Consider the following 6,621-nt stretch of genomic DNA (forward strand, 5'->3'; position numbering starts at 1 on the left):
CTGCCAACTCTCCTGACCTGAACCCCATAGAGAATATGTGGGATATTGTGAAGAGAACGTTGAGAGACTCAAGACCCAACACTCTGGATGAGCTAAAGGCCGCTATCGAAGCATCCTGGGCCTCCATAAGACCTCAGCAGTGTCACAGGCTGATTGCCTCCATGCCACGCCGCATTGAAGCAGTCATTTCTGCAAAAGGATTCCCGACCAAGTATTGAGTGCATAACTGTACATGATTATTTGAAGGTTGACGTTTTTTGTATTAAAAACACTTTTCTTTTATTGGTCGGATGAAATATGCTAATTTTGTGAGATAGGAATTTTGGGTTTTCATGACCTGAATGCCAAAATCATCCGTATTAAGACAATAAAAGACCTGAAATATTTCAGTTAGTGTGCAATGAATCTAAAATATATGAATGTTAAATTTTCATCATGACATTATGGAAAATAATGAACTTTATCACAATATGCTAATATTTTGAGAAGGACCTGTATAACTCAACGTTCTTGGAATAATTAGGCAATGCTAACTTTGGTGCCTCCTGTAGCCTCTGCTTCAGTGCTACAAATGTCAGACAGCCATCTGGTATTCAGGTTAGTTAACAGTGCAAGCGACTATTCCCTATCTCTGATAATAGTTTTCAAATTCCCTGTTAATTTAGTGTAATCTTCTACCCCATGCAGAAGAGTAGGCAGCAATACCAAGAAACATCATAATATATCTAATTGTCCTGGGCTTTGGTGCTTTTCAAATAGCTTCCAGGTGGCTATATAAAATGCTCTGATGTTCCTTAGTTATTAATTGTCCCAAATTACCCACTTGCTCCTTAACATATTCTAACTTTTTCTGAGAAATCTTGTGACCCTTTTGTACCAAGACCTGCAGTAACCTAATTGAATCCTTGTGACATGTTTCCCTGTCTGGAGTGCAAATGATAATGTTATACACATAACACTGTTCAATATTTAGCCTATGGCCTCTACATCGTCTTTCAGAACTTTTTTGAAGATGTGGGGCTGTTAAATCCCATGGGAAGACTCTAGTATTGATAAAACTATCCCTGATTGTGTGGCTTTCTTTTGATGTCCTCCAACAGTCTAAAAACAGCCAGACATTCAAATATGCTCCCAGATAGGCGCGAAGAAGTGCAAGTTGTTGTCAATAAGGGGAGTTAGAGGATTCTTCATTAAACATCCATTTGATGAGACTTTACTGGTTTATACACATGACTTAGGTGTAAGCAAAGTCATAGAAACCTTTTGTCATTGGGAGATGGGGTTTGCAAAAATGCAACCATTTAAATGGCGTCATATTGATTTGTTTGAGGGACAAGAGATAAAAAACTGGATGCTATCCCAAACAAGGAAGGACAATTGATCACCTAGAATCATCTAGAGCAAACCAGGCTTTGCATTTTGTAACCCTTATTATTAAAGGATAACTGATGAGGCTTCATGAGCAATAAAGATTTCCTAAAAATTGCAAAGGAAATATCTGGAGTTGTACTTTACTATGGGATCTACCTAAAGGCCAGTTTGTTTTAGTAGCAATCTAAGACCACAAAGGATCTAACATGCACACAAGAACCCTAACAAATTTGTACTGATTTCTTTAGACAGCTCAGGTGGTGTTTTAACAAAAGTATTTGAGTGTCTGTAAGATTTTCATGTATTTCTTTGATTAAAGAGATTACATTTTACTTGTTTAGATTTATTCCCTTTGTGACCAGAGAATTAGCAACTATGTCTCAATCAAATGGCCACACTGTAAGTGAAGAAGGGTGGGAGTCAGAGAAGAAAATAATGGTGGAGCCTCTGGCTCTCAGCGACTTAGAGGTTTGTTTTCACAAGATTTTTGGAAGACTGTCTATTTCTTTATAAATGAGATAAATATTGCTACATATGATTTGTAAAATTGCCTCAACAATCCCTAAGTCAGACAGGGTTTGTGTTTCAGGTGTTTTCTATTATAAAAAAGGAGAAGCACAAGCAGATGTATGGTCTGGAGCTGCTAGCATCTGAGAACTTTACCAGCAGAACTGTTCTCGAGGCTCTTGGCTCCTGTTTGACCAACAAGTACTCTAAAGGGTTTCCTGGTCAGAGGTACATTTCCTGTTCCAGTTTTTGGAAGCTTGACTGTACCTTATGATACAATGGATCCAATGTAGTAATGGATACTATTTTATCATGCATATTCTTTAATAAATATAGGTGTATTGCATCTGTTTAGCTACTACTACAATGGTTTGGAGTATAATGATGAACTGGAGACACTTTGTCAGAGGAGGGGCCTGGAGGCCTTTGGTTTGGACTCTGAGAAATGGGGAGTTAATGTGCGGCCATACTCAGGTATGAAATCCTAAAAAACTTGCCTCTCAAATTTGTTATACTATCTTCACACATCTCCATGTTTCTATGTAAGGTTCCCCTGCTAACTTTGCGGTCTACATGGCTGTGGTGGAACCACATGGTAGGATCATGGGCCTGGACATTGCTGATGGGGGCCACCTATCGCATGGCTTCATGACCGATAAGAAAATCTCAGCAACATCCATCTTTTTTTAAACTATGCCATACAAGGTTTGAGACACAGTAATCTTTTAAAGGATGGTCAGTTAGATACCCAGAAAAATTATTTAATGATTTAATCAATTGTGGGATACATACTTGGATGGAGTACTAGCTGAAGAAGGGTTACATAAGTAGACTTCAATACTCTAAGCATGTCTTCCACAGATTCCAATGCTGCTCCATTAAAAGCTTTGACCAGAAACATTACAAAAAGCAATCAATCCAAATCTGACACCATAATTTTGTAACCATGGTCACAAAAGGCACCTAAATCTCAATGCATTCAGTTTGGTAATGATAAATTGCAGGAGAAGCAATAGAACTGTAGGGTTTTAAGGGGAGGCTTAAAAACTGCTCCAAAATGACAGCATTTGCGTAGATTACAATTTCTGCTTCTGTTGTTACTCAGACAGACAGTTACTCTGATGTAAACCAGCACTCCCCTTTCTCTGAAATCTGCCACCTGAATACTTTATTTTAGCAATAAAAGGTCAATTTATGTGGCATATGGTAAAAGTTTAAACAAAGCAGATGCTGTCAGACACTCCTTTATTTGGCTCAGACCCAGAGAAAAATGTCGACCGTCTTGTGATTTCGCAGCAGGAATATCATGACCAGAGACAGAGAACCCAAATTCAGCCAAACACAAAGTGATAAGTTAAAAGGTTTATTCAGAAACTCAGGATCAGAGAGCAGGAGAACAGCAGTCAGCTTCCAGGAACCACTGAGGACAGAGAGACTAGTTAGTGGCTGAATAAAACTCAGGATTTGCAAGGAGTTAGATAAAGCCATTATCCTTCTCAGTCTGGAGATGGTAAACAGAATCCAGAGGAGGAAGTGATCCAGACAGTTAATGAGGAAGCGTCCGACCGACTGAAGTTGGATTGCTGACTGATCCAAATCCTCCGGGGAATCAGCTGAAACTGACAGGAATACAGAGAGCTGTGATTGTCCTCTTGACAATAATTCCAGGCGGACTTAAGAGCCAAGCGGGCTCAGGTTGAATAAACCAGTGGTTAGGCTGGGGCGTAAATCCAGGGACAGAAACAGGGTCGAATTCCAGGGCTAGAGGCGTCAGACAAGGGGCAGGCAGAGGCATAAAACCAGAGGCAGAAAACAGAGTCAAAATCCAGAAATCCAATCCGTCAGACAAGGGGCAGGCAGGCAGGCAGGCAAAATCCCTGAGGCAAGGCCAATTCAGAGAACATGATCAGTCAGGAAGAAACGCCAGATAACTACACAAATGTTTTTGAAAATCTGGCACCGTCTGCCTGTCAGAGGGCTGTATATAACTGCAGCTCCACAGGTGTTTGGCATGATGCTGATTGCACAGCAGCGCAGCAGCAGACAGGTGAAGCAGATGAGTTGATTGCATGAGTCCAGAGCAGGCAGACGGGCCAGAATCATAACAAGGAAACTTTGGAGAAACCAGTTATTGACATCTTTAACAACCCAATCTGTGGATGTCGGCAGGTGTTTTGTCCTGTCAGGGGGCAACAATCTGCCTACTAACCACCACAGCTATCTGTTGTAGCTGTTGCAGCTTTAAAAAACAGGAAACAACAATGATGGTTTATGTATTGTAGTATTGTTATTCGTAGGTTTTCCAGTTCTAAAATAAGACAAAAACACCATTTGACTAAGTTTTATTGTAGCTTTCAATCAACCCCTGTCCATAAATTATTTTTGGATGTGCTTATAATTGTGATGACCTGTTTTGATGCCATATTGCTGTTCTTTGAAGAATTTCCAGGTCAGTTTTCATGTTCGGACGGTCATCAGGTGTTATATAAATAGCACAATTTTCTCTAAAATAAATATTAATTAAGTATGTAAATCAAAGGCAGATGATTTATGTATCTTAAGCTGAGGGTTTTCTGAAATTGTTCCTAGGTGAATCCAGAAACTGGCTACATTGATTATGATAAACTGCAAGAAAATGCATGACTGTTCCACCCCAAACTCATCATTGCAGGTACTTTATTGCACAAACACATACAGATTATACACCCTCTGTTGTGTTAGTACATCAAAATAACTACTTTACTTTTTTTGCTCCACATTTTAAGGAACAACGTGTTATTCCCGTAACCTTGACTACGCCCGTTTGAAACAGATTGCCAATGAGAATGGTGCATATCTGATGGGAGACATGGCACATATTGGCGGATTAGTGGCTGCTGGAGTGGTGCCCTCACCCTTTGAGGATTGTGACATAGTTACAACAACAACTCACAAAAGTTTGCGAGGCTGTCGTGGAGGACTTATCTTTTATCGGAAAGGAGGGAAAGAACCCTGAAACTTTTCTAAAACATATATCTGATGCACCTTTAATATTGTCATGATACCTCTCTGCCCATGTTTATTCATAAAGTTTTTTATGTTTCCCTAATGGACTTTGTTTTCTCCATAAGGCATACGGAGTGTGGACACCAAAGGAAAGCAGACTCTGTACAACTTGGAGTTTTTGATCAACCAGGCTGTGTTTCCAGGGCTGCAGGGAGGACCACACAACAATGCTATTGCAGGTACAATAATTATTATCATTTGGCTTTCATCTTGACATCTTTGGATTTACGGCAGCATCAGTGTCAGTGAGGTGTGGCTGTCACTGCCAGGTGTTGCTGTTGCTCTCAAACAAGCCATGACACCAGAGTTCAAGGCTTACCAGTTGAAGGTTCTTGCTAACTGCAAAGCTCTATCCAGCGCCCTTATAAACCTCGGTTACAAAATTGTCACTGGTAGGTGTCCCATGCATAACTTATCTTAGGCTGATTAGAAATATTCAAAAAGAAATTGTTTTAACATTAATGAAAAAACACTTCTAAAAAATCAAATGTACTTTCATTTAATTGTTCAGATTAGGGGTCCTCAATTCCAATCCTCAAGAGCTACTATCCTGCAACCTTTAGATGCATCTAAAAGTTGTTGGATAGTAACTCACAAGGACTACTAAGACAATACATTTTCTATTATTGTGAGTAATGTATGTGAAAGGAGTTCATAGCTGGGGCTTCTGTCTCCTATGTCTTTTTTTGCTCTCTGTTGCTACCTGTGCAGGTGGTTCTGACAACCATCTAATCCTGTTGAACTTGCGTAATAAAGGAACTGATGGAGGACGAGCAGAGAAGGTCCTGCAGGCCTGTGCTATTTCTTGCAACAAGAACACATGTCTAGGTATTCTGTAGGTGACTATATATACTATGTTTAAGATGGGCTGCCAATGGTAAGACTAAGGGCAACATTAGTGATACAATAAGTTAGAGAGATGTAAAGGAAGTATTGTTGCCTCAGATGTCACCCAAATTAACAACCATGAGAAACAACAATATTATGATAAGAAGGAGGTTACTGTGACAACAGAAAGTGTTTATAAACTTAAGCAGGGCTTAAACAACCACTATGAAAGTTGCTGAATACAGTGGACATGGAACCTATGGTAATTATTAAAACCAAGTATCTGGATTAATAAACAACTTCTGATCTAGTGTTACAATGTTTGCAACAAGAATTTTCTATCCCAACAACTGATTACAGACATGCTTACCATCATTATAATACCTACCATCCGAGTTTGGGCACCAAGTTTTACTGACAACCTGTGAAAGCCTGAAAAGGTTAGCTCCCTTTATTTTTTAAAGTGAGGTTCTCTGAACTTATTGGTAAGGTTCCATTAACTGTAGTGTCTTGGGCGATCCTCCAGATGTACCCCAGTAACTTTGGTGTTTCATTCAAGATGGTGGCTTGGACACCCACAAAGCCTTGATCTTTCTTCTTTCGCATAGTGTACAGTATCAAGGTGTTGAAGTTGTGAAATACTGTCTTACCTTTTACTGCGGCAGATACTTGACTGTGGCTAACATCATAGTGTTATTCATTCTTTGCCATTTGCCTGTGAAATTCCTAGAATATTTTCGTTCAGTACCTTCTGTTGTTGCTATGAATATCTTTTTGGACCCCCGTTGGGATTATTTATTATTGTCATGATAGCTTTGAATACGACTCTAGTGCTGGCAACAATTACAGAGACAACAGGAAGGTTTGAAT

General features: G+C 39.6%; 1 pseudogene; it reads left to right on the plus strand.

Annotated features, from left to right (window-relative positions):
* Positions 1-1,743: 1,743 nt before the first annotated feature.
* LOC124863283 lies at positions 1,744-5,809 on the plus strand (annotated as a pseudogene).
* Positions 5,810-6,621: the final 812 nt, after the last annotated feature.

This window comes from Girardinichthys multiradiatus, chromosome X (genome assembly GCF_021462225.1).
Source record: "Girardinichthys multiradiatus isolate DD_20200921_A chromosome X, DD_fGirMul_XY1, whole genome shotgun sequence".
NCBI classification, from domain to species: domain Eukaryota; kingdom Metazoa; phylum Chordata; class Actinopteri; order Cyprinodontiformes; family Goodeidae; genus Girardinichthys; species Girardinichthys multiradiatus.